This window comes from Schistocerca gregaria, unplaced genomic scaffold (genome assembly GCF_023897955.1).
Source record: "Schistocerca gregaria isolate iqSchGreg1 unplaced genomic scaffold, iqSchGreg1.2 ptg000885l, whole genome shotgun sequence".
Classification (NCBI taxonomy): domain Eukaryota; kingdom Metazoa; phylum Arthropoda; class Insecta; order Orthoptera; family Acrididae; genus Schistocerca; species Schistocerca gregaria.
The window spans coordinates 287-27,082 of NW_026062246.1; the positions used below are offsets into that span (position 1 = coordinate 287).

Here is a 26,796-nt window from a genome sequence, read left to right on the forward strand (position 1 = left end):
TACAGAAGGTTTGGCCATCACGTGCCTCGGTAGCGCAGTAGGCAGCGCGTAAGTCTCATATCTTAAGGTCGTGAGTTCGATCCTCACCCGGGGGGGGCATTTAATTTAACTTCCGTTCACAGCTAAATTGACGGCTCTGGGGGTTGCGAAGGAGCAAAACAGCTTGTAGTTTTGTTATCCATAAGGCTTCAGACAACTCAGCGTGAAAATGCTTACTTCCCGTTATTACTACTTGCAGTTCTTTTGTGAAATTTTCAAGAAAAAATGTACTAGTAATAAAACTGAATTTCGGATGATATAACATGTAAAGTCACACAGTGTATGACCTGCTATATAATGACAGGCTGCAGTTCTTTACTTGCGAAATAAGTAAATAAATATTACTACTCACAGCTTGCTTTTCCTCCTACCCCTGTAACAACGAGGCCAAAAGCAACGGACTGTGACTTTTGCCATGCGCGCCTCGGCATGGGGAGAGCGAAAAGATGCTCGCAAACAGGTGAAAGTGCGACACGGAAAGCCAGTGGAGGGGGTGTAAACCCCAAAAATAAGCGTGCGCGTCCGGTGTGGTCTAGTGGCTAGGATACCTGGCTTTTCACCCAGGAGGCCCGGGTTCGATTCCCGGTACCGGAAATGTAATTTTTTCGGAACAAATCACGACAAGTTTGGACCCTGCGAAATGCTGTTTCACGTCCTCCTCGCGTTTATAGCTACTGGTTCATAAGCGTGAGCTGAAAACAGTCCGAGAGAAACGGGCACGCAATGAAATTACTACGAGCAGCGGATAAAGGGAAGAAGAGACCCTGGTCCACTGTTGGACTGCTACCATAGAAATGTACCTGTAAATACGCAGAGGCCACTCCCTCTAAGCGCTGGAAGACAGGAGTGCACCGAGGCCCGTTTAGCTCAGTTGGTTAGAGCGTCGTGCTAATAACGCGAAGGTCGTGGGTTCGATCCCCCACGGGCCACTTCGATTTTACTACTTCAAAAAGGGCAACGCCGATTTCCCCGGGCAAGTATGGTGACAAAGAAATCGTCACATTGTGTGGGAGCTGATAGGGACCCGAAAGCGACTTGTCGGGACGCGCTAAAACACTTCACAGGTCACAGCACGCTGAACACACAGTTTGTCGTCCGATCACCGCTACTGCGCGACGCTGAGGCGTTGTCCAGTGCTTGGGCGGGTGACCGCCTGCGAACACAGGGCGCTGCCGACAGTTTCAATTCGTATTTCTCTTTTCTCGTCGGTTTCGGAGCTGCAGCGCTATTCGGTCTAGGGCACTGGCGCCACGTTTTGCCTCTCGGTATGCCAAGTCGCGCCGTGCGGCCACAGTGAAATGAAGGAGCGTGTTGTAAAATTTTTCAACAAAGAAAAAAAGAAATGTGCTAGTAATAAAACTGAATTTGTCTGACAGAACATGTAAAATCACACAATGCACGATAACAGGCAGCAGGTCTTTACTTGAGGCATAAGTAATGTTGTGCCCGCCTCGCCATACCTCTCTCATCGTTTCGCGTGCTTGTCCCTTCTGATATAGGCCGATTGTGAGCGTCAGCTCTCGCGTCAGCCGAGCAAAGTCGAGACAAGTCGAGACTCAAGCGGAATCGGACGCACACAATATAGGGTGGCCTGCAGCCAGTAAGAGGAGGAAAAGAAACATTAATTTAATGACGCGTGGCAAAAGTACTCATACGCAGAAGTAAAACGCAGGCTGCGGTGGCCGGGAATCGAACCCGGATCAACTGCTTGGAAGGCAACTATGCTGACCATTACACCACCACCGCACGGTTTTCTTCCGCGCACGCCGCGCTGTGTCTGCTTCCCGCCTGTCGGCGGCGGCTGAAGGTGGTCGCAGCAGCAGGCGCATTACGGGGTAGGCGAGCGCATCCAGACAGCGTCCTCTACGCACATTTCGCGGTCCTTTGGCAAGAGTCGTCGCGTGCGTGCGCCGCAACACTACTTAGACGATCGCGTTCGGGCGTCATTTTTAAGCAGTGCAGCGCAGGATTCAGCGTTTGTAGCATTCTCTCGAGAGGATGCCACGGCGCTGGACGGCAGTCCCACTTTCCCTTCAGACGTCTGCCGCGGAGAGCACAAGGAAGCTGCAAACTAGCTGAGCATCGGTGGTTCAGTGGTAGAATGCTCGCCTGCCACGCGGGCGGCCCGGGGTTCGATTCCCGGCCGATGCATCATTTTGTTTTTTCCCCGATAGTGGAGCTGCGTGTCCTTCGCACTCGAAGTGCGTGGGCCACGAGAATGAACCGCGGGATTCCGTGTGGAAACAACCAAACACGCAGCGCGCACGTCTTCTCGTTTGGACTCCTGCGTGCTATTTTGCATACTGGCGTCGGCCTATCATCGCAAGTTGCCTGCAGCGCCGGGAATGCACGTGTAGTAACAGAAAAAATGAGCCAGCAAGTGCAGACTCTCTACCACTAGTATTTGCTACTTGCCGAGATACCAGAAGGTTTGGCCATCACGTGCCTCGGTAGCGCAGTAGGCAGCGCGTAAGTCTCATAATCTTAAGGTCGTGAGTTCGATCCTCACCCGGGGCATTTAATTTACTTCCGTTCACAGCTAAATTGACGGCTCTGGGGTTGCGAAGGAGCAAAACAGCTTGTAGTTTGTTATCCATAAGGCTTCAACAACTCAGCGTGAAAATGCTTACTTCCCGTTATTACTACTTGCAGTTCTTTTGTGAAATTTTCAAGAAAAAATGTACTAGTAATAAAACTGAATTTCGTATGATATAACATGTAAAGTCACACAGTGTATGACCTGCTATATAATGACAGGCTGCAGGTCTTTACTTGCGAAATAAGTAAATAAATATTACTACTCACAGCTTTGCTTTTCCTCCTACCCCTGTAACAACGAGGCCAAAAGCAACGGACTGTGACTTTTGCCATGCGCGCCTCGGCATGGGAGAGCGAAAAGATGCTCGCAAACAGGGAAAGTGCGACACGGAAAGCCAGTGGAGGGGGTGTAAACCCCAAAAATAAGCGTGCGCGTCCGGTGTGGTCTAGTGGCTAGGATACCTGGCTTTCACCCAGGAGGCCCGGGTTCGATTCCCGGTACCGGAATGTAATTTTTTCGGAACAAATCACGACAAGTTTGGACCCTGCGAAATGCTGTTTCACGTCCTCCTCGCGTTATAGCTACTGGTTCATAAGCGTGAGCTGAAAACAGTCGAGAGAAACGGGCACGCAATGAAATTACTACGAGCAGCGGAATAAAGGGAGAAGAGACCCTGGTCCACTGTTGGACTGCTACCATAGAAATGTTACCTGTAAATACGCAGAGCCACTCCCTCTAAGCGCTGGAAGACAGAGTGCACCGAGGCCCGTTAGCTCAGTTGGTTAGAGCGTCGTGCTAATAACGCGAAGGTCGTGGGTTCGATCCCCCCACGGGCCACTTCGATTTTACTACTTCAAAAAGGCAACGCCGATTTCCCCGGGCAAGTATGGTGACAAAGAAATCGTCACATTGTGTGGGAGCTGATAGGGGACCCGAAAGCGACTTGTCGGGACGCGCTAAAACACTTCACAGGTCACAGCACGCTGAACACACAGTTTGTCGTCCGATCACCGCTACTGCGCGACGCTGGGCGTTGTCAGTGCTTGGGCGGGTGACCGCCTGCGAACACAGGGCGCTGCCGACAGTTTCAATTCGTATTTCTCTTTTCTCGTCGGTTTCGGAGCTGCAGCGCTATTCGGTCTAGGGCACTGGCGCCACGTTTTGCCTCTCGGTATGCCAAGTCGCGCCGTGCGGCCACAGTGAAATGAAGGAGCGTGTTGTAAAATTTTCAACAAAGAAAAAAAGAAATGTGCTAGTAATAAAACTGAATTTGTCTGACAGAACATGTAAAATCACACAATGCACGATAACAGGCAGCAGGTCTTTACTTGAGGCATAAGTAATGTTGTGCCCGCCTCGCCATACCTCTCTCAGTCGTTTCGCGTGCTTGTCCTTCTGATATAGGCCGATTGGAGAGCGTCAGCTCTCGCGTCAGCCGAGCAAAGTCGAGACAAGTCGAGACTCAAGCGGAATCGACGCACACAATATAGGGTGGCCTGCAGCCAGTAAGAGGAGGAAAGAAACATTAATTTAATGACGCGTGGCAAAAGTACTCATACGCAGAAGTAAAACGCAGGCTGCGGTGGCCGGGAATCGAACCCGGATCAACTGCTTGGAAGGCAACTATGCTGACCATTACACCACCACCGCACGGTTTTCTTCCGCGCACGCCGCGCTGTGTCTGCTTCCCGCCTGTCGGCGGCGGCTGAAGGTGGTCGCAGCAGCAGGCGCATTACGGGGTAGGCGAGCGCATCCAGACAGCGTCTCTACGCACATTTCGCGTCCTTTGGCAAGAGTCGTCGCGTGCGTGCGCCGCAACACTACTTAGACGATCGCGTTCGGGCGTCATTTTTAAGCAGTGCAGCGCAGGATTCAGCGTTTGTAGCATTCTCTCGAGAGGATGCCACGGCGCTGGACGGCAGTCCCACTTTCCCTTCAGACGTCTGCCGCGGAGAGCACAAGGAAGCTGCAAACTAGCTGAGCATCGGTGGTTCAGTGGTAGAATGCTCGCCTGCCACGCGGGCGGCCCGGGTTCGATTCCCGGCCGATGCATCATTTTGTTTTTTCCCCGATAGTGGAGCTGCGTGTCCTTCGCACTCGAAGTGCGTGGGCCACGAGAATGAACCGCGGGATTCCGTGTGGAAACAACCAAACACGCAGCGCGCACGTCTTCTCGTTTGGACTCCTGCGTGCTATTTTGCATACTGGCGTCGGCCTATCATCGCAAGTTGCCTGCAGCGCCGGGAATGCACGTGTAGTAACAGAAAAAATGAGCCAGCAAGTGCAGACTCTCTACCACTAGTATTTGCTACTTGCCGAGATACCAGAAGGTTTGGCCATCACGTGCCTCGGTAGCGCAGTAGGCAGCGCGTAAGTCTCATAATCTTAAGGTCGTGAGTTCGATCCTCACCCGGGGCATTTAATTTACTTCCGTTCACAGCTAAATTGACGGCTCTGGGGTTGCGAAGGAGCAAAACAGCTTGTAGTTTGTTATCCATAAGGCTTCAACAACTCAGCGTGAAAATGCTTACTTCCCGTTATTACTACTTGCAGTTCTTTTGTGAAATTTTCAAGAAAAAATGTACTAGTAATAAAACTGAATTTCGTATGATATAACATGTAAAGTCACACAGTGTATGACCTGCTATATAATGACAGGCTGCAGGTCTTTACTTGCGAAATAAGTAAATAAATATTACTACTCACAGCTTTGCTTTTCCTCCTACCCCTGTAACAACGAGGCCAAAAGCAACGGACTGTGACTTTTGCCATGCGCGCCTCGGCATGGGAGAGCGAAAAGATGCTCGCAAACAGGGAAAGTGCGACACGGAAAGCCAGTGGAGGGGGTGTAAACCCCAAAAATAAGCGTGCGCGTCCGGTGTGGTCTAGTGGCTAGGATACCTGGCTTTCACCCAGGAGGCCCGGGTTCGATTCCCGGTACCGGAATGTAATTTTTTCGGAACAAATCACGACAAGTTTGGACCCTGCGAAATGCTGTTTCACGTCCTCCTCGCGTTATAGCTACTGGTTCATAAGCGTGAGCTGAAAACAGTCGAGAGAAACGGGCACGCAATGAAATTACTACGAGCAGCGGAATAAAGGGAGAAGAGACCCTGGTCCACTGTTGGACTGCTACCATAGAAATGTTACCTGTAAATACGCAGAGCCACTCCCTCTAAGCGCTGGAAGACAGAGTGCACCGAGGCCCGTTAGCTCAGTTGGTTAGAGCGTCGTGCTAATAACGCGAAGGTCGTGGGTTCGATCCCCCCACGGGCCACTTCGATTTTACTACTTCAAAAAGGCAACGCCGATTTCCCCGGGCAAGTATGGTGACAAAGAAATCGTCACATTGTGTGGGAGCTGATAGGGGACCCGAAAGCGACTTGTCGGGACGCGCTAAAACACTTCACAGGTCACAGCACGCTGAACACACAGTTTGTCGTCCGATCACCGCTACTGCGCGACGCTGGGCGTTGTCAGTGCTTGGGCGGGTGACCGCCTGCGAACACAGGGCGCTGCCGACAGTTTCAATTCGTATTTCTCTTTTCTCGTCGGTTTCGGAGCTGCAGCGCTATTCGGTCTAGGGCACTGGCGCCACGTTTTGCCTCTCGGTATGCCAAGTCGCGCCGTGCGGCCACAGTGAAATGAAGGAGCGTGTTGTAAAATTTTCAACAAAGAAAAAAAGAAATGTGCTAGTAATAAAACTGAATTTGTCTGACAGAACATGTAAAATCACACAATGCACGATAACAGGCAGCAGGTCTTTACTTGAGGCATAAGTAATGTTGTGCCCGCCTCGCCATACCTCTCTCAGTCGTTTCGCGTGCTTGTCCTTCTGATATAGGCCGATTGGAGAGCGTCAGCTCTCGCGTCAGCCGAGCAAAGTCGAGACAAGTCGAGACTCAAGCGGAATCGACGCACACAATATAGGGTGGCCTGCAGCCAGTAAGAGGAGGAAAGAAACATTAATTTAATGACGCGTGGCAAAAGTACTCATACGCAGAAGTAAAACGCAGGCTGCGGTGGCCGGGAATCGAACCCGGATCAACTGCTTGGAAGGCAACTATGCTGACCATTACACCACCACCGCACGGTTTTCTTCCGCGCACGCCGCGCTGTGTCTGCTTCCCGCCTGTCGGCGGCGGCTGAAGGTGGTCGCAGCAGCAGGCGCATTACGGGGTAGGCGAGCGCATCCAGACAGCGTCTCTACGCACATTTCGCGTCCTTTGGCAAGAGTCGTCGCGTGCGTGCGCCGCAACACTACTTAGACGATCGCGTTCGGGCGTCATTTTTAAGCAGTGCAGCGCAGGATTCAGCGTTTGTAGCATTCTCTCGAGAGGATGCCACGGCGCTGGACGGCAGTCCCACTTTCCCTTCAGACGTCTGCCGCGGAGAGCACAAGGAAGCTGCAAACTAGCTGAGCATCGGTGGTTCAGTGGTAGAATGCTCGCCTGCCACGCGGGCGGCCCGGGTTCGATTCCCGGCCGATGCATCATTTTGTTTTTTCCCCGATAGTGGAGCTGCGTGTCCTTCGCACTCGAAGTGCGTGGGCCACGAGAATGAACCGCGGGATTCCGTGTGGAAACAACCAAACACGCAGCGCGCACGTCTTCTCGTTTGGACTCCTGCGTGCTATTGTGCATACTGGCGTCGGCCTATCATCGCAAGTTGCCTGCAGCGCCGGGAATGCACGTGTAGTAACAGAAAAAATGAGCCAGCAAGTGCAGACTCTCTACCACTAGTATTTGCTACTTGCCGAGATACCAGAAGGTTTGGCCATCACGTGCCTCGGTAGCGCAGTAGGCAGCGCGTAAGTCTCATAATCTTAAGGTCGTGAGTTCGATCCTCACTCGGGGCATTTAATTTACTTCCGTTCACAGCTAAATTGACGGCTCTGGGGTTGCGAAGGAGCAAAACAGCTTGTAGTTTGTTATCCATAAGGCTTCAACAACTCAGCGTGAAAATGCTTACTTCCCGTTATTACTACTTGCAGTTCTTTTGTGAAATTTTCAAGAAAAAATGTACTAGTAATAAAACTGAATTTCGTATGATATAACATGTAAAGTCACACAGTGTATGACCTGCTATATAATGACAGGCTGCAGGTCTTTACTTGCGAAATAAGTAAATAAATATTACTACTCACAGCTTTGCTTTTCCTCCTACCCCTGTAACAACGAGGCCAAAAGCAACGGACTGTGACTTTTGCCATGCGCGCCTCGGCATGGGAGAGCGAAAAGATGCTCGCAAACAGGGAAAGTGCGACACGGAAAGCCAGTGGAGGGGGTGTAAACCCCAAAAATAAGCGTGCGCGTCCGGTGTGGTCTAGTGGCTAGGATACCTGGCTTTCACCCAGGAGGCCCGGGTTCGATTCCCGGTACCGGAATGTAATTTTTTCGGAACAAATCACGACAAGTTTGGACCCTGCGAAATGCTGTTTCACGTCCTCCTCGCGTTATAGCTACTGGTTCATAAGCGTGAGCTGAAAACAGTCGAGAGAAACGGGCACGCAATGAAATTACTACGAGCAGCGGAATAAAGGGAGAAGAGACCCTGGTCCACTGTTGGACTGCTACCATAGAAATGTTACCTGTAAATACGCAGAGCCACTCCCTCTAAGCGCTGGAAGACAGAGTGCACCGAGGCCCGTTAGCTCAGTTGGTTAGAGCGTCGTGCTAATAACGCGAAGGTCGTGGGTTCGATCCCCCCACGGGCCACTTCGATTTTACTACTTCAAAAAGGCAACGCCGATTTCCCCGGGCAAGTATGGTGACAAAGAAATCGTCACATTGTGTGGGAGCTGATAGGGGACCCGAAAGCGACTTGTCGGGACGCGCTAAAACACTTCACAGGTCACAGCACGCTGAACACACAGTTTGTCGTCCGATCACCGCTACTGCGCGACGCTGGGCGTTGTCAGTGCTTGGGCGGGTGACCGCCTGCGAACACAGGGCGCTGCCGACAGTTTCAATTCGTATTTCTCTTTTCTCGTCGGTTTCGGAGCTGCAGCGCTATTCGGTCTAGGGCACTGGCGCCACGTTTTGCCTCTCGGTATGCCAAGTCGCGCCGTGCGGCCACAGTGAAATGAAGGAGCGTGTTGTAAAATTTTCAACAAAGAAAAAAAGAAATGTGCTAGTAATAAAACTGAATTTGTCTGACAGAACATGTAAAATCACACAATGCACGATAACAGGCAGCAGGTCTTTACTTGAGGCATAAGTAATGTTGTGCCCGCCTCGCCATACCTCTCTCAGTCGTTTCGCGTGCTTGTCCTTCTGATATAGGCCGATTGGAGAGCGTCAGCTCTCGCGTCAGCCGAGCAAAGTCGAGACAAGTCGAGACTCAAGCGGAATCGACGCACACAATATAGGGTGGCCTGCAGCCAGTAAGAGGAGGAAAGAAACATTAATTTAATGACGCGTGGCAAAAGTACTCATACGCAGAAGTAAAACGCAGGCTGCGGTGGCCGGGAATCGAACCCGGATCAACTGCTTGGAAGGCAACTATGCTGACCATTACACCACCACCGCACGGTTTTCTTCCGCGCACGCCGCGCTGTGTCTGCTTCCCGCCTGTCGGCGGCGGCTGAAGGTGGTCGCAGCAGCAGGCGCATTACGGGGTAGGCGAGCGCATCCAGACAGCGTCTCTACGCACATTTCGCGTCCTTTGGCAAGAGTCGTCGCGTGCGTGCGCCGCAACACTACTTAGACGATCGCGTTCGGGCGTCATTTTTAAGCAGTGCAGCGCAGGATTCAGCGTTTGTAGCATTCTCTCGAGAGGATGCCACGGCGCTGGACGGCAGTCCCACTTTCCCTTCAGACGTCTGCCGCGGAGAGCACAAGGAAGCTGCAAACTAGCTGAGCATCGGTGGTTCAGTGGTAGAATGCTCGCCTGCCACGCGGGCGGCCCGGGTTCGATTCCCGGCCGATGCATCATTTTGTTTTTTCCCCGATAGTGGAGCTGCGTGTCCTTCGCACTCGAAGTGCGTGGGCCACGAGAATGAACCGCGGGATTCCGTGTGGAAACAACCAAACACGCAGCGCGCACGTCTTCTCGTTTGGACTCCTGCGTGCTATTGTGCATACTGGCGTCGGCCTATCATCGCAAGTTGCCTGCAGCGCCGGGAATGCACGTGTAGTAACAGAAAAAATGAGCCAGCAAGTGCAGACTCTCTACCACTAGTATTTGCTACTTGCCGAGATACCAGAAGGTTTGGCCATCACGTGCCTCGGTAGCGCAGTAGGCAGCGCGTAAGTCTCATAATCTTAAGGTCGTGAGTTCGATCCTCACCCGGGGCATTTAATTTACTTCCGTTCACAGCTAAATTGACGGCTCTGGGGTTGCGAAGGAGCAAAACAGCTTGTAGTTTGTTATCCATAAGGCTTCAACAACTCAGCGTGAAAATGCTTACTTCCCGTTATTACTACTTGCAGTTCTTTTGTGAAATTTTCAAGAAAAAATGTACTAGTAATAAAACTGAATTTCGTATGATATAACATGTAAAGTCACACAGTGTATGACCTGCTATATAATGACAGGCTGCAGGTCTTTACTTGCGAAATAAGTAAATAAATATTACTACTCACAGCTTTGCTTTTCCTCCTACCCCTGTAACAACGAGGCCAAAAGCAACGGACTGTGACTTTTGCCATGCGCGCCTCGGCATGGGAGAGCGAAAAGATGCTCGCAAACAGGGAAAGTGCGACACGGAAAGCCAGTGGAGGGGGTGTAAACCCCAAAAATAAGCGTGCGCGTCCGGTGTGGTCTAGTGGCTAGGATACCTGGCTTTCACCCAGGAGGCCCGGGTTCGATTCCCGGTACCGGAATGTAATTTTTTCGGAACAAATCACGACAAGTTTGGACCCTGCGAAATGCTGTTTCACGTCCTCCTCGCGTTATAGCTACTGGTTCATAAGCGTGAGCTGAAAACAGTCGAGAGAAACGGGCACGCAATGAAATTACTACGAGCAGCGGAATAAAGGGAGAAGAGACCCTGGTCCACTGTTGGACTGCTACCATAGAAATGTTACCTGTAAATACGCAGAGCCACTCCCTCTAAGCGCTGGAAGACAGAGTGCACCGAGGCCCGTTAGCTCAGTTGGTTAGAGCGTCGTGCTAATAACGCGAAGGTCGTGGGTTCGATCCCCCCACGGGCCACTTCGATTTTACTACTTCAAAAAGGCAACGCCGATTTCCCCGGGCAAGTATGGTGACAAAGAAATCGTCACATTGTGTGGGAGCTGATAGGGGACCCGAAAGCGACTTGTCGGGACGCGCTAAAACACTTCACAGGTCACAGCACGCTGAACACACAGTTTGTCGTCCGATCACCGCTACTGCGCGACGCTGGGCGTTGTCAGTGCTTGGGCGGGTGACCGCCTGCGAACACAGGGCGCTGCCGACAGTTTCAATTCGTATTTCTCTTTTCTCGTCGGTTTCGGAGCTGCAGCGCTATTCGGTCTAGGGCACTGGCGCCACGTTTTGCCTCTCGGTATGCCAAGTCGCGCCGTGCGGCCACAGTGAAATGAAGGAGCGTGTTGTAAAATTTTCAACAAAGAAAAAAAGAAATGTGCTAGTAATAAAACTGAATTTGTCTGACAGAACATGTAAAATCACACAATGCACGATAACAGGCAGCAGGTCTTTACTTGAGGCATAAGTAATGTTGTGCCCGCCTCGCCATACCTCTCTCAGTCGTTTCGCGTGCTTGTCCTTCTGATATAGGCCGATTGGAGAGCGTCAGCTCTCGCGTCAGCCGAGCAAAGTCGAGACAAGTCGAGACTCAAGCGGAATCGACGCACACAATATAGGGTGGCCTGCAGCCAGTAAGAGGAGGAAAGAAACATTAATTTAATGACGCGTGGCAAAAGTACTCATACGCAGAAGTAAAACGCAGGCTGCGGTGGCCGGGAATCGAACCCGGATCAACTGCTTGGAAGGCAACTATGCTGACCATTACACCACCACCGCACGGTTTTCTTCCGCGCACGCCGCGCTGTGTCTGCTTCCCGCCTGTCGGCGGCGGCTGAAGGTGGTCGCAGCAGCAGGCGCATTACGGGGTAGGCGAGCGCATCCAGACAGCGTCTCTACGCACATTTCGCGTCCTTTGGCAAGAGTCGTCGCGTGCGTGCGCCGCAACACTACTTAGACGATCGCGTTCGGGCGTCATTTTTAAGCAGTGCAGCGCAGGATTCAGCGTTTGTAGCATTCTCTCGAGAGGATGCCACGGCGCTGGACGGCAGTCCCACTTTCCCTTCAGACGTCTGCCGCGGAGAGCACAAGGAAGCTGCAAACTAGCTGAGCATCGGTGGTTCAGTGGTAGAATGCTCGCCTGCCACGCGGGCGGCCCGGGTTCGATTCCCGGCCGATGCATCATTTTGTTTTTTCCCCGATAGTGGAGCTGCGTGTCCTTCGCACTCGAAGTGCGTGGGCCACGAGAATGAACCGCGGGATTCCGTGTGGAAACAACCAAACACGCAGCGCGCACGTCTTCTCGTTTGGACTCCTGCGTGCTATTTTGCATACTGGCGTCGGCCTATCATCGCAAGTTGCCTGCAGCGCCGGGAATGCACGTGTAGTAACAGAAAAAATGAGCCAGCAAGTGCAGACTCTCTACCACTAGTATTTGCTACTTGCCGAGATACCAGAAGGTTTGGCCATCACGTGCCTCGGTAGCGCAGTAGGCAGCGCGTAAGTCTCATAATCTTAAGGTCGTGAGTTCGATCCTCACCCGGGGCATTTAATTTACTTCCGTTCACAGCTAAATTGACGGCTCTGGGGTTGCGAAGGAGCAAAACAGCTTGTAGTTTGTTATCCATAAGGCTTCAACAACTCAGCGTGAAAATGCTTACTTCCCGTTATTACTACTTGCAGTTCTTTTGTGAAATTTTCAAGAAAAAATGTACTAGTAATAAAACTGAATTTCGTATGATATAACATGTAAAGTCACACAGTGTATGACCTGCTATATAATGACAGGCTGCAGGTCTTTACTTGCGAAATAAGTAAATAAATATTACTACTCACAGCTTTGCTTTTCCTCCTACCCCTGTAACAACGAGGCCAAAAGCAACGGACTGTGACTTTTGCCATGCGCGCCTCGGCATGGGAGAGCGAAAAGATGCTCGCAAACAGGGAAAGTGCGACACGGAAAGCTAGTGGAGGGGGTGTAAACCCCAAAAATAAGCGTGCGCGTCCGGTGTGGTCTAGTGGCTAGGATACCTGGCTTTCACCCAGGAGGCCCGGGTTCGATTCCCGGTACCGGAATGTAATTTTTTCGGAACAAATCACGACAAGTTTGGACCCTGCGAAATGCTGTTTCACGTCCTCCTCGCGTTATAGCTACTGGTTCATAAGCGTGAGCTGAAAACAGTCGAGAGAAACGGGCACGCAATGAAATTACTACGAGCAGCGGAATAAAGGGAGAAGAGACCCTGGTCCACTGTTGGACTGCTACCATAGAAATGTTACCTGTAAATACGCAGAGCCACTCCCTCTAAGCGCTGGAAGACAGAGTGCACCGAGGCCCGTTAGCTCAGTTGGTTAGAGCGTCGTGCTAATAACGCGAAGGTCGTGGGTTCGATCCCCCCACGGGCCACTTCGATTTTACTACTTCAAAAAGGCAACGCCGATTTCCCCGGGCAAGTATGGTGACAAAGAAATCGTCACATTGTGTGGGAGCTGATAGGGGACCCGAAAGCGACTTGTCGGGACGCGCTAAAACACTTCACAGGTCACAGCACGCTGAACACACAGTTTGTCGTCCGATCACCGCTACTGCGCGACGCTGGGCGTTGTCAGTGCTTGGGCGGGTGACCGCCTGCGAACACAGGGCGCTGCCGACAGTTTCAATTCGTATTTCTCTTTTCTCGTCGGTTTCGGAGCTGCAGCGCTATTCGGTCTAGGGCACTGGCGCCACGTTTTGCCTCTCGGTATGCCAAGTCGCGCCGTGCGGCCACAGTGAAATGAAGGAGCGTGTTGTAAAATTTTCAACAAAGAAAAAAAGAAATGTGCTAGTAATAAAACTGAATTTGTCTGACAGAACATGTAAAATCACACAATGCACGATAACAGGCAGCAGGTCTTTACTTGAGGCATAAGTAATGTTGTGCCCGCCTCGCCATACCTCTCTCAGTCGTTTCGCGTGCTTGTCCTTCTGATATAGGCCGATTGGAGAGCGTCAGCTCTCGCGTCAGCCGAGCAAAGTCGAGACAAGTCGAGACTCAAGCGGAATCGACGCACACAATATAGGGTGGCCTGCAGCCAGTAAGAGGAGGAAAGAAACATTAATTTAATGACGCGTGGCAAAAGTACTCATACGCAGAAGTAAAACGCAGGCTGCGGTGGCCGGGAATCGAACCCGGATCAACTGCTTGGAAGGCAACTATGCTGACCATTACACCACCACCGCACGGTTTTCTTCCGCGCACGCCGCGCTGTGTCTGCTTCCCGCCTGTCGGCGGCGGCTGAAGGTGGTCGCAGCAGCAGGCGCATTACGGGGTAGGCGAGCGCATCCAGACAGCGTCTCTACGCACATTTCGCGTCCTTTGGCAAGAGTCGTCGCGTGCGTGCGCCGCAACACTACTTAGACGATCGCGTTCGGGCGTCATTTTTAAGCAGTGCAGCGCAGGATTCAGCGTTTGTAGCATTCTCTCGAGAGGATGCCACGGCGCTGGACGGCAGTCCCACTTTCCCTTCAGACGTCTGCCGCGGAGAGCACAAGGAAGCTGCAAACTAGCTGAGCATCGGTGGTTCAGTGGTAGAATGCTCGCCTGCCACGCGGGCGGCCCGGGTTCGATTCCCGGCCGATGCATCATTTTGTTTTTTCCCCGATAGTGGAGCTGCGTGTCCTTCGCACTCGAAGTGCGTGGGCCACGAGAATGAACCGCGGGATTCCGTGTGGAAACAACCAAACACGCAGCGCGCACGTCTTCTCGTTTGGACTCCTGCGTGCTATTGTGCATACTGGCGTCGGCCTATCATCGCAAGTTGCCTGCAGCGCCGGGAATGCACGTGTAGTAACAGAAAAAATGAGCCAGCAAGTGCAGACTCTCTACCACTAGTATTTGCTACTTGCCGAGATACCAGAAGGTTTGGCCATCACGTGCCTCGGTAGCGCAGTAGGCAGCGCGTAAGTCTCATAATCTTAAGGTCGTGAGTTCGATCCTCACCCGGGGCATTTAATTTACTTCCGTTCACAGCTAAATTGACGGCTCTGGGGTTGCGAAGGAGCAAAACAGCTTGTAGTTTGTTATCCATAAGGCTTCAACAACTCAGCGTGAAAATGCTTACTTCCCGTTATTACTACTTGCAGTTCTTTTGTGAAATTTTCAAGAAAAAATGTACTAGTAATAAAACTGAATTTCGTATGATATAACATGTAAAGTCACACAGTGTATGACCTGCTATATAATGACAGGCTGCAGGTCTTTACTTGCGAAATAAGTAAATAAATATTACTACTCACAGCTTTGCTTTTCCTCCTACCCCTGTAACAACGAGGCCAAAAGCAACGGACTGTGACTTTTGCCATGCGCGCCTCGGCATGGGAGAGCGAAAAGATGCTCGCAAACAGGGAAAGTGCGACACGGAAAGCCAGTGGAGGGGGTGTAAACCCCAAAAATAAGCGTGCGCGTCCGGTGTGGTCTAGTGGCTAGGATACCTGGCTTTCACCCAGGAGGCCCGGGTTCGATTCCCGGTACCGGAATGTAATTTTTTCGGAACAAATCACGACAAGTTTGGACCCTGCGAAATGCTGTTTCACGTCCTCCTCGCGTTATAGCTACTGGTTCATAAGCGTGAGCTGAAAACAGTCGAGAGAAACGGGCACGCAATGAAATTACTACGAGCAGCGGAATAAAGGGAGAAGAGACCCTGGTCCACTGTTGGACTGCTACCATAGAAATGTTACCTGTAAATACGCAGAGCCACTCCCTCTAAGCGCTGGAAGACAGAGTGCACCGAGGCCCGTTAGCTCAGTTGGTTAGAGCGTCGTGCTAATAACGCGAAGGTCGTGGGTTCGATCCCCCCACGGGCCACTTCGATTTTACTACTTCAAAAAGGCAACGCCGATTTCCCCGGGCAAGTATGGTGACAAAGAAATCGTCACATTGTGTGGGAGCTGATAGGGGACCCGAAAGCGACTTGTCGGGACGCGCTAAAACACTTCACAGGTCACAGCACGCTGAACACACAGTTTGTCGTCCGATCACCGCTACTGCGCGACGCTGGGCGTTGTCAGTGCTTGGGCGGGTGACCGCCTGCGAACACAGGGCGCTGCCGACAGTTTCAATTCGTATTTCTCTTTTCTCGTCGGTTTCGGAGCTGCAGCGCTATTCGGTCTAGGGCACTGGCGCCACGTTTTGCCTCTCGGTATGCCAAGTCGCGCCGTGCGGCCACAGTGAAATGAAGGAGCGTGTTGTAAAATTTTCAACAAAGAAAAAAAGAAATGTGCTAGTAATAAAACTGAATTTGTCTGACAGAACATGTAAAATCACACAATGCACGATAACAGGCAGCAGGTCTTTACTTGAGGCATAAGTAATGTTGTGCCCGCCTCGCCATACCTCTCTCAGTCGTTTCGCGTGCTTGTCCTTCTGATATAGGCCGATTGGAGAGCGTCAGCTCTCGCGTCAGCCGAGCAAAGTCGAGACAAGTCGAGACTCAAGCGGAATCGACGCACACAATATAGGGTGGCCTGCAGCCAGTAAGAGGAGGAAAGAAACATTAATTTAATGACGCGTGGCAAAAGTACTCATACGCAGAAGTAAAACGCAGGCTGCGGTGGCCGGGAATCGAACCCGGATCAACTGCTTGGAAGGCAACTATGCTGACCATTACACCACCACCGCACGGTTTTCTTCCGCGCACGCCGCGCTGTGTCTGCTTCCCGCCTGTCGGCGGCGGCTGAAGGTGGTCGCAGCAGCAGGCGCATTACGGGGTAGGCGAGCGCATCCAGACAGCGTCTCTACGCACATTTCGCGTCCTTTGGCAAGAGTCGTCGCGTGCGTGCGCCGCAACACTACTTAGACGATCGCGTTCGGGCGTCATTTTTAAGCAGTGCAGCGCAGGATTCAGCGTTTGTAGCATTCTCTCGAGAGGATGCCACGGCGCTGGACGGCAGTCCCACTTTCCCTTCAGACGTCTGCCGCGGAGAGCACAAGGAAGCTGCAAACTAGCTGAGCATCGGTGGATCAGTGGTAGAATGCTCGCCTGCCACGCGGGCGGCCCGGGTTCGATTCCCGGCCGATGCATCATTTTGTTTTTTCCCCGATAGTGGAGCTGCGTGTCCTTCGCACTCGAAGTGCGTGGGCCACGAGAATGAACCGCGGGATTCCGTGTGGAAACAACCAAACACGCAGCGCGCACGTCTTCTCGTTTGGACTCCTGCGTGCTATTGTGCATACTGGCGTCGGCCTATCATCGCAAGTTGCCTGCAGCGCCGGGAATGCACGTGTAGTAACAGAAAAAATGAGCCAGCAAGTGCAGACTCTCTACCACTAGTATTTGCTACTTGCCGAGATACCAGAAGGTTTGGCCATCACGTGCCTCGGTAGCGCAGTAGGCAGCGCGTAAGTCTCATAATCTTAAGGTCGTGAGTTCGATCCTCACTCGGGGCATTTAATTTACTTCCGTTCACAGCTAAATTGACGGCTCTGGGGTTGCGAAGGAGCAAAACAGCTTGTAGTTTGTTATCCATAAGGCTTCAACAACTCAGCGTGAAAATGCTTACTTCCCGTTATTACTACTTGCAGTTCTTTTGTGAAATTTTCAAGAAAAAATGTACTAGTAATAAAACTGAATTTCGTATGATATAACATGTAAAGTCACACAGTGTATGACCTGCTATATAATGACAGGCTGCAGGTCTTTACTTGCGAAATAAGTAAATAAATATTACTACTCACAGCTTTGCTTTTCCTCCTACCCCTGTAACAACGAGGCCAAAAGCAACGGACTGTGACTTTTGCCATGCGCGCCTCGGCATGGGAGAGCGAAAAGATGCTCGCAAACAGGGAAAGTGCGACACGGAAAGCCAGTGGAGGGGGTGTAAACCCCAAAAATAAGCGTGCGCGTCCGGTGTGGTCTAGTGGCTAGGATACCTGGCTTTCACCCAGGAGGCCCGGGTTCGATTCCCGGTACCGGAATGTAATTTTTTCGGAACAAATCACGACAAGTTTGGACCCTGCGAAATGCTGTTTCACGTCCTCCTCGCGTTATAGCTACTGGTTCATAAGCGTGAGCTGAAAACAGTCGAGAGAAACGGGCACGCAATGAAATTACTACGAGCAGCGGAATAAAGGGAGAAGAGACCCTGGTCCACTGTTGGACTGCTACCATAGAAATGTTACCTGTAAATACGCAGAGCCACTCCCTCTAAGCGCTGGAAGACAGAGTGCACCGAGGCCCGTTAGCTCAGTTGGTTAGAGCGTCGTGCTAATAACGCGAAGGTCGTGGGTTCGATCCCCCCACGGGCCACTTCGATTTTACTACTTCAAAAAGGCAACGCCGATTTCCCCGGGCAAGTATGGTGACAAAGAAATCGTCACATTGTGTGGGAGCTGATAGGGGACCCGAAAGCGACTTGTCGGGACGCGCTAAAACACTTCACAGGTCACAGCACGCTGAACACACAGTTTGTCGTCCGATCACCGCTACTGCGCGACGCTGGGCGTTGTCAGTGCTTGGGCGGGTGACCGCCTGCGAACACAGGGCGCTGCCGACAGTTTCAATTCGTATTTCTCTTTTCTCGTCGGTTTCGGAGCTGCAGCGCTATTCGGTCTAGGGCACTGGCGCCACGTTTTGCCTCTCGGTATGCCAAGTCGCGCCGTGCGGCCACAGTGAAATGAAGGAGCGTGTTGTAAAATTTTCAACAAAGAAAAAAAGAAATGTGCTAGTAATAAAACTGAATTTGTCTGACAGAACATGTAAAATCACACAATGCACGATAACAGGCAGCAGGTCTTTACTTGAGGCATAAGTAATGTTGTGCCCGCCTCGCCATACCTCTCTCAGTCGTTTCGCGTGCTTGTCCTTCTGATATAGGCCGATTGGAGAGCGTCAGCTCTCGCGTCAGCCGAGCAAAGTCGAGACAAGTCGAGACTCAAGCGGAATCGACGCACACAATATAGGGTGGCCTGCAGCCAGTAAGAGGAGGAAAGAAACATTAATTTAATGACGCGTGGCAAAAGTACTCATACGCAGAAGTAAAACGCAGGCTGCGGTGGCCGGGAATCGAACCCGGATCAACTGCTTGGAAGGCAACTATGCTGACCATTACACCACCACCGCACGGTTGTCTTCCGCGCACGCCGCGCTGTGTCTGCTTCCCGCCTGTCGGCGGCGGCTGAAGGTGGTCGCAGCAGCAGGCGCATTACGGGGTAGGCGAGCGCATCCAGACAGCGTCTCTACGCACATTTCGCGTCCTTTGGCAAGAGTCGTCGCGTGCGTGCGCCGCAACACTACTTAGACGATCGCGTTCGGGCGTCATTTTTAAGCAGTGCAGCGCAGGATTCAGCGTTTGTAGCATTCTCTCGAGAGGATGCCACGGCGCTGGACGGCAGTCCCACTTTCCCTTCAGACGTCTGCCGCGGAGAGCACAAGGAAGCTGCAAACTAGCTGAGCATCGGTGGATCAGTGGTAGAATGCTCGCCTGCCACGCGGGCGGCCCGGGTTCGATTCCCGGCCGATGCATCATTTTGTTTTTTCCCCGATAGTGGAGCTGCGTGTCCTTCGCACTCGAAGTGCGTGGGCCACGAGAATGAACCGCGGGATTCCGTGTGGAAACAACCAAACACGCAGCGCGCACGTCTTCTCGTTTGGACTCCTGCGTGCTATTGTGCATACTGGCGTCGGCCTATCATCGCAAGTTGCCTGCAGCGCCGGGAATGCACGTGTAGTAACAGAAAAAATGAGCCAGCAAGTGCAGACTCTCTACCACTAGTATTTGCTACTTGCCGAGATACCAGAAGGTTTGGCCATCACGTGCCTCGGTAGCGCAGTAGGCAGCGCGTAAGTCTCATAATCTTAAGGTCGTGAGTTCGATCCTCACTCGGGGCATTTAATTTACTTCCGTTCACAGCTAAATTGACGGCTCTGGGGTTGCGAAGGAGCAAAACAGCTTGTAGTTTGTTATCCATAAGGCTTCAACAACTCAGCGTGAAAATGCTTACTTCCCGTTATTACTACTTGCAGTTCTTTTGTGAAATTTTCAAGAAAAAATGTACTAGTAATAAAACTGAATTTCGTATGATATAACATGTAAAGTCACACAGTGTATGACCTGCTATATAATGACAGGCTGCAGGTCTTTACTTGCGAAATAAGTAAATAAATATTACTACTCACAGCTTTGCTTTTCCTCCTACCCCTGTAACAACGAGGCCAAAAGCAACGGACTGTGACTTTTGCCATGCGCGCCTCGGCATGGGAGAGCGAAAAGATGCTCGCAAACAGGGAAAGTGCGACACGGAAAGCCAGTGGAGGGGGTGTAAACCCCAAAAATAAGCGTGCGCGTCCGGTGTGGTCTAGTGGCTAGGATACCTGGCTTTCACCCAGGAGGCCCGGGTTCGATTCCCGGTACCGGAATGTAATTTTTTCGGAACAAATCACGACAAGTTTGGACCCTGCGAAATGCTGTTTCACGTCCTCCTCGCGTTATAGCTACTGGTTCATAAGCGTGAGCTGAAAACAGTCGAGAGAAACGGGCACGCAATGAAATTACTACGAGCAGCGGAATAAAGGGAGAAGAGACCCTGGTCCACTGTTGGACTGCTACCATAGAAATGTTACCTGTAAATACGCAGAGCCACTCCCTCTAAGCGCTGGAAGACAGAGTGCACCGAGGCCCGTTAGCTCAGTTGGTTAGAGCGTCGTGCTAATAACGCGAAGGTCGTGGGTTCGATCCCCCCACGGGCCACTTCGATTTTACTACTTCAAAAAGGCAACGCCGATTTCCCCGGGCAAGTATGGTGACAAAGAAATCGTCACATTGTGTGGGAGCTGATAGGGGACCCGAAAGCGACTTGTCGGGACGCGCTAAAACACTTCACAGGTCACAGCACGCTGAACACACAGTTTGTCGTCCGATCACCGCTACTGCGCGACGCTGGGCGTTGTCAGTGCTTGGGCGGGTGACCGCCTGCGAACACAGGGCGCTGCCGACAGTTTCAATTCGTATTTCTCTTTTCTCGTCGGTTTCGGAGCTGCAGCGCTATTCGGTCTAGGGCACTGGCGCCACGTTTTGCCTCTCGGTATGCCAAGTCGCGCCGTGCGGCCACAGTGAAATGAAGGAGCGTGTTGTAAAATTTTCAACAAAGAAAAAAAGAAATGTGCTAGTAATAAAACTGAATTTGTCTGACAGAACATGTAAAATCACACAATGCACGATAACAGGCAGCAGGTCTTTACTTGAGGCATAAGTAATGTTGTGCCCGCCTCGCCATACCTCTCTCAGTCGTTTCGCGTGCTTGTCCTTCTGATATAGGCCGATTGGAGAGCGTCAGCTCTCGCGTCAGCCGAGCAAAGTCGAGACAAGTCGAGACTCAAGCGGAATCGACGCACACAATATAGGGTGGCCTGCAGCCAGTAAGAGGAGGAAAGAAACATTAATTTAATGACGCGTGGCAAAAGTACTCATACGCAGAAGTAAAACGCAGGCTGCGGTGGCCGGGAATCGAACCCGGATCAACTGCTTGGAAGGCAACTATGCTGACCATTACACCACCACCGCACGGTTTTCTTCCGCGCACGCCGCGCTGTGTCTGCTTCCCGCCTGTCGGCGGCGGCTGAAGGTGGTCGCAGCAGCAGGCGCATTACGGGGTAGGCGAGCGCATCCAGACAGCGTCTCTACGCACATTTCGCGTCCTTTGGCAAGAGTCGTCGCGTGCGTGCGCCGCAACACTACTTAGACGATCGCGTTCGGGCGTCATTTTTAAGCAGTGCAGCGCAGGATTCAGCGTTTGTAGCATTCTCTCGAGAGGATGCCACGGCGCTGGACGGCAGTCCCACTTTCCCTTCAGACGTCTGCCGCGGAGAGCACAAGGAAGCTGCAAACTAGCTGAGCATCGGTGGTTCAGTGGTAGAATGCTCGCCTGCCACGCGGGCGGCCCGGGTTCGATTCCCGGCCGATGCATCATTTTGTTTTTTCCCCGATAGTGGAGCTGCGTGTCCTTCGCACTCGAAGTGCGTGGGCCACGAGAATGAACCGCGGGATTCCGTGTGGAAACAACCAAACACGCAGCGCGCACGTCTTCTCGTTTGGACTCCTGCGTGCTATTGTGCATACTGGCGTCGGCCTATCATCGCAAGTTGCCTGCAGCGCCGGGAATGCACGTGTAGTAACAGAAAAAATGAGCCAGCAAGTGCAGACTCTCTACCACTAGTATTTGCTACTTGCCGAGATACCAGAAGGTTTGGCCATCACGTGCCTCGGTAGCGCAGTAGGCAGCGCGTAAGTCTCATAATCTTAAGGTCGTGAGTTCGATCCTCACCCGGGGCATTTAATTTACTTCCGTTCACAGCTAAATTGACGGCTCTGGGGTTGCGAAGGAGCAAAACAGCTTGTAGTTTGTTATCCATAAGGCTTCAACAACTCAGCGTGAAAATGCTTACTTCCCGTTATTACTACTTGCAGTTCTTTTGTGAAATTTTCAAGAAAAAATGTACTAGTAATAAAACTGAATTTCGTATGATATAACATGTAAAGTCACACAGTGTATGACCTGCTATATAATGACAGGCTGCAGGTCTTTACTTGCGAAATAAGTAAATAAATATTACTACTCACAGCTTTGCTTTTCCTCCTACCCCTGTAACAACGAGGCCAAAAGCAACGGACTGTGACTTTTGCCATGCGCGCCTCGGCATGGGAGAGCGAAAAGATGCTCGCAAACAGGGAAAGTGCGACACGGAAAGCCAGTGGAGGGGGTGTAAACCCCAAAAATAAGCGTGCGCGTCCGGTGTGGTCTAGTGGCTAGGATACCTGGCTTTCACCCAGGAGGCCCGGGTTCGATTCCCGGTACCGGAATGTAATTTTTTCGGAACAAATCACGACAAGTTTGGACCCTGCGAAATGCTGTTTCACGTCCTCCTCGCGTTATAGCTACTGGTTCATAAGCGTGAGCTGAAAACAGTCGAGAGAAACGGGCACGCAATGAAATTACTACGAGCAGCGGAATAAAGGGAGAAGAGACCCTGGTCCACTGTTGGACTGCTACCATAGAAATGTTACCTGTAAATACGCAGAGCCACTCCCTCTAAGCGCTGGAAGACAGAGTGCACCGAGGCCCGTTAGCTCAGTTGGTTAGAGCGTCGTGCTAATAACGCGAAGGTCGTGGGTTCGATCCCCCCACGGGCCACTTCGATTTTACTACTTCAAAAAGGCAACGCCGATTTCCCCGGGCAAGTATGGTGACAAAGAAATCGTCACATTGTGTGGGAGCTGATAGGGGACCCGAAAGCGACTTGTCGGGACGCGCTAAAACACTTCACAGGTCACAGCACGCTGAACACACAGTTTGTCGTCCGATCACCGCTACTGCGCGACGCTGGGCGTTGTCAGTGCTTGGGCGGGTGACCGCCTGCGAACACAGGGCGCTGCCGACAGTTTCAATTCGTATTTCTCTTTTCTCGTCGGTTTCGGAGCTGCAGCGCTATTCGGTCTAGGGCACTGGCGCCACGTTTTGCCTCTCGGTATGCCAAGTCGCGCCGTGCGGCCACAGTGAAATGAAGGAGCGTGTTGTAAAATTTTCAACAAAGAAAAAAAGAAATGTGCTAGTAATAAAACTGAATTTGTCTGACAGAACATGTAAAATCACACAATGCACGATAACAGGCAGCAGGTCTTTACTTGAGGCATAAGTAATGTTGTGCCCGCCTCGCCATACCTCTCTCAGTCGTTTCGCGTGCTTGTCCTTCTGATATAGGCCGATTGGAGAGCGTCAGCTCTCGCGTCAGCCGAGCAAAGTCGAGACAAGTCGAGACTCAAGCGGAATCGACGCACACAATATAGGGTGGCCTGCAGCCAGTAAGAGGAGGAAAGAAACATTAATTTAATGACGCGTGGCAAAAGTACTCATACGCAGAAGTAAAATGCAGGCTGCGGTGGCCGGGAATCGAACCCGGATCAACTGCTTGGAAGGCAACTATGCTGACCATTACACCACCACCGCACGGTTTTCTTCCGCGCACGCCGCGCTGTGTCTGCTTCCCGCCTGTCGGCGGCGGCTGAAGGTGGTCGCAGCAGCAGGCGCATTACGGGGTAGGCGAGCGCATCCAGACAGCGTCTCTACGCACATTTCGCGTCCTTTGGCAAGAGTCGTCGCGTGCGTGCGCCGCAACACTACTTAGACGATCGCGTTCGGGCGTCATTTTTAAGCAGTGCAGCGCAGGATTCAGCGTTTGTAGCATTCTCTCGAGAGGATGCCACGGCGCTGGACGGCAGTCCCACTTTCCCTTCAGACGTCTGCCGCGGAGAGCACAAGGAAGCTGCAAACTAGCTGAGCATCGGTGGTTCAGTGGTAGAATGCTCGCCTGCCACGCGGGCGGCCCGGGTTCGATTCCCGGCCGATGCATCATTTTGTTTTTTCCCCGATAGTGGAGCTGCGTGTCCTTCGCACTCGAAGTGCGTGGGCCACGAGAATGAACCGCGGGATTCCGTGTGGAAACAACCAAACACGCAGCGCGCACGTCTTCTCGTTTGGACTCCTGCGTGCTATTGTGCATACTGGCGTCGGCCTATCATCGCAAGTTGCCTGCAGCGCCGGGAATGCACGTGTAGTAACAGAAAAAATGAGCCAGCAAGTGCAGACTCTCTACCACTAGTATTTGCTACTTGCCGAGATACCAGAAGGTTTGGCCATCATGTGCCTCGGTAGCGCAGTAGGCAGCGCGTAAGTCTCATAATCTTAAGGTCGTGAGTTCGATCCTCACCCGGGGCATTTAATTTACTTCCGTTCACAGCTAAATTGACGGCTCTGGGGTTGCGAAGGAGCAAAACAGCTTGTAGTTTGTTATCCATAAGGCTTCAACAACTCAGCGTGAAAATGCTTACTTCCCGTTATTACTACTTGCAGTTCTTTTGTGAAATTTTCAAGAAAAAATGTACTAGTAATAAAACTGAATTTCGTATGATATAACATGTAAAGTCACACAGTGTATGACCTGCTATATAATGACAGGCTGCAGGTCTTTACTTGCGAAATAAGTAAATAAATATTACTACTCACAGCTTTGCTTTTCCTCCTACCCCTGTAACAACGAGGCCAAAAGCAACGGACTGTGACTTTTGCCATGCGCGCCTCGGCATGGGAGAGCGAAAAGATGCTCGCAAACAGGGAAAGTGCGACACGGAAAGCCAGTGGAGGGGGTGTAAACCCCAAAAATAAGCGTGCGCGTCCGGTGTGGTCTAGTGGCTAGGATACCTGGCTTTCACCCAGGAGGCCCGGGTTCGATTCCCGGTACCGGAATGTAATTTTTTCGGAACAAATCACGACAAGTTTGGACCCTGCGAAATGCTGTTTCACGTCCTCCTCGCGTTATAGCTACTGGTTCATAAGCGTGAGCTGAAAACAGTCGAGAGAAACGGGCACGCAATGAAATTACTACGAGCAGCGGAATAAAGGGAGAAGAGACCCTGGTCCACTGTTGGACTGCTACCATAGAAATGTTACCTGTAAATACGCAGAGCCACTCCCTCTAAGCGCTGGAAGACAGAGTGCACCGAGGCCCGTTAGCTCAGTTGGTTAGAGCGTCGTGCTAATAACGCGAAGGTCGTGGGTTCGATCCCCCCACGGGCCACTTCGATTTTACTACTTCAAAAAGGCAACGCCGATTTCCCCGGGCAAGTATGGTGACAAAGAAATCGTCACATTGTGTGGGAGCTGATAGGGGACCCGAAAGCGACTTGTCGGGACGCGCTAAAACACTTCACAGGTCACAGCACGCTGAACACACAGTTTGTCGTCCGATCACCGCTACTGCGCGACGCTGGGCGTTGTCAGTGCTTGGGCGGGTGACCGCCTGCGAACACAGGGCGCTGCCGACAGTTTCAATTCGTATTTCTCTTTTCTCGTCGGTTTCGGAGCTGCAGCGCTATTCGGTCTAGGGCACTGGCGCCACGTTTTGCCTCTCGGTATGCCAAGTCGCGCCGTGCGGCCACAGTGAAATGAAGGAGCGTGTTGTAAAATTTTCAACAAAGAAAAAAAGAAATGTGCTAGTAATAAAACTGAATTTGTCTGACAGAACATGTAAAATCACACAATGCACGATAACAGGCAGCAGGTCTTTACTTGAGGCATAAGTAATGTTGTGCCCGCCTCGCCATACCTCTCTCAGTCGTTTCGCGTGCTTGTCCTTCTGATATAGGCCGATTGGAGAGCGTCAGCTCTCGCGTCAGCCGAGCAAAGTCGAGACAAGTCGAGACTCAAGCGGAATCGACGCACACAATATAGGGTGGCCTGCAGCCAGTAAGAGGAGGAAAGAAACATTAATTTAATGACGCGTGGCAAAAGTACTCATACGCAGAAGTAAAATGCAGGCTGCGGTGGCCGGGAATCGAACCCGGATCAACTGCTTGGAAGGCAACTATGCTGACCATTACACCACCACCGCACGGTTTTCTTCCGCGCACGCCGCGCTGTGTCTGCTTCCCGCCTGTCGGCGGCGGCTGAAGGTGGTCGCAGCAGCAGGCGCATTACGGGGTAGGCGAGCGCATCCAGACAGCGTCTCTACGCACATTTCGCGTCCTTTGGCAAGAGTCGTCGCGTGCGTGCGCCGCAACACTACTTAGACGATCGCGTTCGGGCGTCATTTTTAAGCAGTGCAGCGCAGGATTCAGCGTTTGTAGCATTCTCTCGAGAGGATGCCACGGCGCTGGACGGCAGTCCCACTTTCCCTTCAGACGTCTGCCGCGGAGAGCACAAGGAAGCTGCAAACTAGCTGAGCATCGGTGGTTCAGTGGTAGAATGCTCGCCTGCCACGCGGGCGGCCCGGGTTCGATTCCCGGCCGATGCATCATTTTGTTTTTTCCCCGATAGTGGAGCTGCGTGTCCTTCGCACTCGAAGTGCGTGGGCCACGAGAATGAACCGCGGGATTCCGTGTGGAAACAACCAAACACGCAGCGCGCACGTCTTCTCGTTTGGACTCCTGCGTGCTATTGTGCATACTGGCGTCGGCCTATCATCGCAAGTTGCCTGCAGCGCCGGGAATGCACGTGTAG

General features: G+C 52.0%; 53 non-coding genes across 53 annotated transcripts; 42 read left to right on the forward strand and 11 right to left on the reverse strand.

Moving 5' to 3' along the window:
* The first annotated feature begins 894 nt into the window (after nucleotides 1–894).
* Nucleotides 895–968, forward strand: Trnai-aau (transfer RNA isoleucine (anticodon AAU)). Its single transcript has one exon. It is a non-coding gene; the product is annotated as a tRNA-Ile (tRNA).
* Nucleotides 969–1,713: 745 nt separating this feature from the next.
* On the reverse strand, nucleotides 1,714–1,785 carry Trnag-ucc (transfer RNA glycine (anticodon UCC)). The gene has a single exon. It is a non-coding gene; the product is annotated as a tRNA-Gly (tRNA).
* A 333-nt stretch (nucleotides 1,786–2,118) lies between these two features.
* Nucleotides 2,119–2,190, forward strand: Trnag-gcc (transfer RNA glycine (anticodon GCC)). The gene has a single exon. It is a non-coding gene; the product is annotated as a tRNA-Gly (tRNA).
* Nucleotides 2,191–2,483: 293 nt separating this feature from the next.
* Trnam-cau (transfer RNA methionine (anticodon CAU)) lies at nucleotides 2,484–2,556 on the forward strand. The gene has a single exon. It is a non-coding gene; the product is annotated as a tRNA-Met (tRNA).
* A 456-nt stretch (nucleotides 2,557–3,012) lies between these two features.
* Trnae-uuc (transfer RNA glutamic acid (anticodon UUC)) lies at nucleotides 3,013–3,084 on the forward strand. Its single transcript has one exon. It is a non-coding gene; the product is annotated as a tRNA-Glu (tRNA).
* Nucleotides 3,085–3,341: 257 nt separating this feature from the next.
* Trnai-aau (transfer RNA isoleucine (anticodon AAU)) lies at nucleotides 3,342–3,415 on the forward strand. Its single transcript has one exon. It is a non-coding gene; the product is annotated as a tRNA-Ile (tRNA).
* A 741-nt stretch (nucleotides 3,416–4,156) lies between these two features.
* On the reverse strand, nucleotides 4,157–4,228 carry Trnag-ucc (transfer RNA glycine (anticodon UCC)). The gene has a single exon. It is a non-coding gene; the product is annotated as a tRNA-Gly (tRNA).
* A 331-nt stretch (nucleotides 4,229–4,559) lies between these two features.
* Nucleotides 4,560–4,630, forward strand: Trnag-gcc (transfer RNA glycine (anticodon GCC)). Its single transcript has one exon. It is a non-coding gene; the product is annotated as a tRNA-Gly (tRNA).
* Nucleotides 4,631–4,923: 293 nt separating this feature from the next.
* Trnam-cau (transfer RNA methionine (anticodon CAU)) lies at nucleotides 4,924–4,996 on the forward strand. Its single transcript has one exon. It is a non-coding gene; the product is annotated as a tRNA-Met (tRNA).
* A 456-nt stretch (nucleotides 4,997–5,452) lies between these two features.
* Trnae-uuc (transfer RNA glutamic acid (anticodon UUC)) lies at nucleotides 5,453–5,524 on the forward strand. The gene has a single exon. It is a non-coding gene; the product is annotated as a tRNA-Glu (tRNA).
* Nucleotides 5,525–5,781: 257 nt separating this feature from the next.
* On the forward strand, nucleotides 5,782–5,855 carry Trnai-aau (transfer RNA isoleucine (anticodon AAU)). Its single transcript has one exon. It is a non-coding gene; the product is annotated as a tRNA-Ile (tRNA).
* A 741-nt stretch (nucleotides 5,856–6,596) lies between these two features.
* Nucleotides 6,597–6,668, reverse strand: Trnag-ucc (transfer RNA glycine (anticodon UCC)). The gene has a single exon. It is a non-coding gene; the product is annotated as a tRNA-Gly (tRNA).
* Nucleotides 6,669–6,999: 331 nt separating this feature from the next.
* Nucleotides 7,000–7,070, forward strand: Trnag-gcc (transfer RNA glycine (anticodon GCC)). The gene has a single exon. It is a non-coding gene; the product is annotated as a tRNA-Gly (tRNA).
* Nucleotides 7,071–7,363: 293 nt separating this feature from the next.
* Nucleotides 7,364–7,436, forward strand: Trnam-cau (transfer RNA methionine (anticodon CAU)). Its single transcript has one exon. It is a non-coding gene; the product is annotated as a tRNA-Met (tRNA).
* Nucleotides 7,437–7,892: 456 nt separating this feature from the next.
* Trnae-uuc (transfer RNA glutamic acid (anticodon UUC)) lies at nucleotides 7,893–7,964 on the forward strand. Its single transcript has one exon. It is a non-coding gene; the product is annotated as a tRNA-Glu (tRNA).
* A 257-nt stretch (nucleotides 7,965–8,221) lies between these two features.
* Trnai-aau (transfer RNA isoleucine (anticodon AAU)) lies at nucleotides 8,222–8,295 on the forward strand. The gene has a single exon. It is a non-coding gene; the product is annotated as a tRNA-Ile (tRNA).
* Nucleotides 8,296–9,036: 741 nt separating this feature from the next.
* On the reverse strand, nucleotides 9,037–9,108 carry Trnag-ucc (transfer RNA glycine (anticodon UCC)). Its single transcript has one exon. It is a non-coding gene; the product is annotated as a tRNA-Gly (tRNA).
* Nucleotides 9,109–9,439: 331 nt separating this feature from the next.
* On the forward strand, nucleotides 9,440–9,510 carry Trnag-gcc (transfer RNA glycine (anticodon GCC)). Its single transcript has one exon. It is a non-coding gene; the product is annotated as a tRNA-Gly (tRNA).
* A 293-nt stretch (nucleotides 9,511–9,803) lies between these two features.
* Trnam-cau (transfer RNA methionine (anticodon CAU)) lies at nucleotides 9,804–9,876 on the forward strand. Its single transcript has one exon. It is a non-coding gene; the product is annotated as a tRNA-Met (tRNA).
* Nucleotides 9,877–10,332: 456 nt separating this feature from the next.
* Trnae-uuc (transfer RNA glutamic acid (anticodon UUC)) lies at nucleotides 10,333–10,404 on the forward strand. The gene has a single exon. It is a non-coding gene; the product is annotated as a tRNA-Glu (tRNA).
* Nucleotides 10,405–10,661: 257 nt separating this feature from the next.
* Trnai-aau (transfer RNA isoleucine (anticodon AAU)) lies at nucleotides 10,662–10,735 on the forward strand. Its single transcript has one exon. It is a non-coding gene; the product is annotated as a tRNA-Ile (tRNA).
* Nucleotides 10,736–11,476: 741 nt separating this feature from the next.
* Trnag-ucc (transfer RNA glycine (anticodon UCC)) lies at nucleotides 11,477–11,548 on the reverse strand. The gene has a single exon. It is a non-coding gene; the product is annotated as a tRNA-Gly (tRNA).
* Nucleotides 11,549–11,879: 331 nt separating this feature from the next.
* Trnag-gcc (transfer RNA glycine (anticodon GCC)) lies at nucleotides 11,880–11,950 on the forward strand. The gene has a single exon. It is a non-coding gene; the product is annotated as a tRNA-Gly (tRNA).
* A 293-nt stretch (nucleotides 11,951–12,243) lies between these two features.
* Trnam-cau (transfer RNA methionine (anticodon CAU)) lies at nucleotides 12,244–12,316 on the forward strand. Its single transcript has one exon. It is a non-coding gene; the product is annotated as a tRNA-Met (tRNA).
* Nucleotides 12,317–12,772: 456 nt separating this feature from the next.
* Trnae-uuc (transfer RNA glutamic acid (anticodon UUC)) lies at nucleotides 12,773–12,844 on the forward strand. Its single transcript has one exon. It is a non-coding gene; the product is annotated as a tRNA-Glu (tRNA).
* Nucleotides 12,845–13,101: 257 nt separating this feature from the next.
* Nucleotides 13,102–13,175, forward strand: Trnai-aau (transfer RNA isoleucine (anticodon AAU)). Its single transcript has one exon. It is a non-coding gene; the product is annotated as a tRNA-Ile (tRNA).
* A 741-nt stretch (nucleotides 13,176–13,916) lies between these two features.
* On the reverse strand, nucleotides 13,917–13,988 carry Trnag-ucc (transfer RNA glycine (anticodon UCC)). The gene has a single exon. It is a non-coding gene; the product is annotated as a tRNA-Gly (tRNA).
* Nucleotides 13,989–14,319: 331 nt separating this feature from the next.
* Trnag-gcc (transfer RNA glycine (anticodon GCC)) lies at nucleotides 14,320–14,390 on the forward strand. The gene has a single exon. It is a non-coding gene; the product is annotated as a tRNA-Gly (tRNA).
* Nucleotides 14,391–14,683: 293 nt separating this feature from the next.
* Trnam-cau (transfer RNA methionine (anticodon CAU)) lies at nucleotides 14,684–14,756 on the forward strand. The gene has a single exon. It is a non-coding gene; the product is annotated as a tRNA-Met (tRNA).
* A 456-nt stretch (nucleotides 14,757–15,212) lies between these two features.
* Trnae-uuc (transfer RNA glutamic acid (anticodon UUC)) lies at nucleotides 15,213–15,284 on the forward strand. The gene has a single exon. It is a non-coding gene; the product is annotated as a tRNA-Glu (tRNA).
* A 257-nt stretch (nucleotides 15,285–15,541) lies between these two features.
* Trnai-aau (transfer RNA isoleucine (anticodon AAU)) lies at nucleotides 15,542–15,615 on the forward strand. Its single transcript has one exon. It is a non-coding gene; the product is annotated as a tRNA-Ile (tRNA).
* Nucleotides 15,616–16,356: 741 nt separating this feature from the next.
* Trnag-ucc (transfer RNA glycine (anticodon UCC)) lies at nucleotides 16,357–16,428 on the reverse strand. Its single transcript has one exon. It is a non-coding gene; the product is annotated as a tRNA-Gly (tRNA).
* A 331-nt stretch (nucleotides 16,429–16,759) lies between these two features.
* Nucleotides 16,760–16,830, forward strand: Trnag-gcc (transfer RNA glycine (anticodon GCC)). The gene has a single exon. It is a non-coding gene; the product is annotated as a tRNA-Gly (tRNA).
* A 293-nt stretch (nucleotides 16,831–17,123) lies between these two features.
* On the forward strand, nucleotides 17,124–17,196 carry Trnam-cau (transfer RNA methionine (anticodon CAU)). Its single transcript has one exon. It is a non-coding gene; the product is annotated as a tRNA-Met (tRNA).
* Nucleotides 17,197–17,652: 456 nt separating this feature from the next.
* Trnae-uuc (transfer RNA glutamic acid (anticodon UUC)) lies at nucleotides 17,653–17,724 on the forward strand. Its single transcript has one exon. It is a non-coding gene; the product is annotated as a tRNA-Glu (tRNA).
* A 257-nt stretch (nucleotides 17,725–17,981) lies between these two features.
* Trnai-aau (transfer RNA isoleucine (anticodon AAU)) lies at nucleotides 17,982–18,055 on the forward strand. Its single transcript has one exon. It is a non-coding gene; the product is annotated as a tRNA-Ile (tRNA).
* Nucleotides 18,056–18,796: 741 nt separating this feature from the next.
* Trnag-ucc (transfer RNA glycine (anticodon UCC)) lies at nucleotides 18,797–18,868 on the reverse strand. The gene has a single exon. It is a non-coding gene; the product is annotated as a tRNA-Gly (tRNA).
* A 331-nt stretch (nucleotides 18,869–19,199) lies between these two features.
* Trnag-gcc (transfer RNA glycine (anticodon GCC)) lies at nucleotides 19,200–19,270 on the forward strand. The gene has a single exon. It is a non-coding gene; the product is annotated as a tRNA-Gly (tRNA).
* A 293-nt stretch (nucleotides 19,271–19,563) lies between these two features.
* Nucleotides 19,564–19,636, forward strand: Trnam-cau (transfer RNA methionine (anticodon CAU)). The gene has a single exon. It is a non-coding gene; the product is annotated as a tRNA-Met (tRNA).
* Nucleotides 19,637–20,092: 456 nt separating this feature from the next.
* On the forward strand, nucleotides 20,093–20,164 carry Trnae-uuc (transfer RNA glutamic acid (anticodon UUC)). The gene has a single exon. It is a non-coding gene; the product is annotated as a tRNA-Glu (tRNA).
* Nucleotides 20,165–20,421: 257 nt separating this feature from the next.
* On the forward strand, nucleotides 20,422–20,495 carry Trnai-aau (transfer RNA isoleucine (anticodon AAU)). The gene has a single exon. It is a non-coding gene; the product is annotated as a tRNA-Ile (tRNA).
* A 741-nt stretch (nucleotides 20,496–21,236) lies between these two features.
* On the reverse strand, nucleotides 21,237–21,308 carry Trnag-ucc (transfer RNA glycine (anticodon UCC)). Its single transcript has one exon. It is a non-coding gene; the product is annotated as a tRNA-Gly (tRNA).
* Nucleotides 21,309–21,639: 331 nt separating this feature from the next.
* Nucleotides 21,640–21,710, forward strand: Trnag-gcc (transfer RNA glycine (anticodon GCC)). Its single transcript has one exon. It is a non-coding gene; the product is annotated as a tRNA-Gly (tRNA).
* Nucleotides 21,711–22,003: 293 nt separating this feature from the next.
* Trnam-cau (transfer RNA methionine (anticodon CAU)) lies at nucleotides 22,004–22,076 on the forward strand. Its single transcript has one exon. It is a non-coding gene; the product is annotated as a tRNA-Met (tRNA).
* Nucleotides 22,077–22,532: 456 nt separating this feature from the next.
* On the forward strand, nucleotides 22,533–22,604 carry Trnae-uuc (transfer RNA glutamic acid (anticodon UUC)). Its single transcript has one exon. It is a non-coding gene; the product is annotated as a tRNA-Glu (tRNA).
* Nucleotides 22,605–22,861: 257 nt separating this feature from the next.
* Trnai-aau (transfer RNA isoleucine (anticodon AAU)) lies at nucleotides 22,862–22,935 on the forward strand. The gene has a single exon. It is a non-coding gene; the product is annotated as a tRNA-Ile (tRNA).
* A 741-nt stretch (nucleotides 22,936–23,676) lies between these two features.
* Nucleotides 23,677–23,748, reverse strand: Trnag-ucc (transfer RNA glycine (anticodon UCC)). The gene has a single exon. It is a non-coding gene; the product is annotated as a tRNA-Gly (tRNA).
* Nucleotides 23,749–24,079: 331 nt separating this feature from the next.
* On the forward strand, nucleotides 24,080–24,150 carry Trnag-gcc (transfer RNA glycine (anticodon GCC)). The gene has a single exon. It is a non-coding gene; the product is annotated as a tRNA-Gly (tRNA).
* Nucleotides 24,151–24,443: 293 nt separating this feature from the next.
* On the forward strand, nucleotides 24,444–24,516 carry Trnam-cau (transfer RNA methionine (anticodon CAU)). The gene has a single exon. It is a non-coding gene; the product is annotated as a tRNA-Met (tRNA).
* A 456-nt stretch (nucleotides 24,517–24,972) lies between these two features.
* Nucleotides 24,973–25,044, forward strand: Trnae-uuc (transfer RNA glutamic acid (anticodon UUC)). Its single transcript has one exon. It is a non-coding gene; the product is annotated as a tRNA-Glu (tRNA).
* Nucleotides 25,045–25,301: 257 nt separating this feature from the next.
* Nucleotides 25,302–25,375, forward strand: Trnai-aau (transfer RNA isoleucine (anticodon AAU)). Its single transcript has one exon. It is a non-coding gene; the product is annotated as a tRNA-Ile (tRNA).
* A 741-nt stretch (nucleotides 25,376–26,116) lies between these two features.
* Trnag-ucc (transfer RNA glycine (anticodon UCC)) lies at nucleotides 26,117–26,188 on the reverse strand. The gene has a single exon. It is a non-coding gene; the product is annotated as a tRNA-Gly (tRNA).
* A 331-nt stretch (nucleotides 26,189–26,519) lies between these two features.
* On the forward strand, nucleotides 26,520–26,590 carry Trnag-gcc (transfer RNA glycine (anticodon GCC)). The gene has a single exon. It is a non-coding gene; the product is annotated as a tRNA-Gly (tRNA).
* Nucleotides 26,591–26,796: the final 206 nt, after the last annotated feature.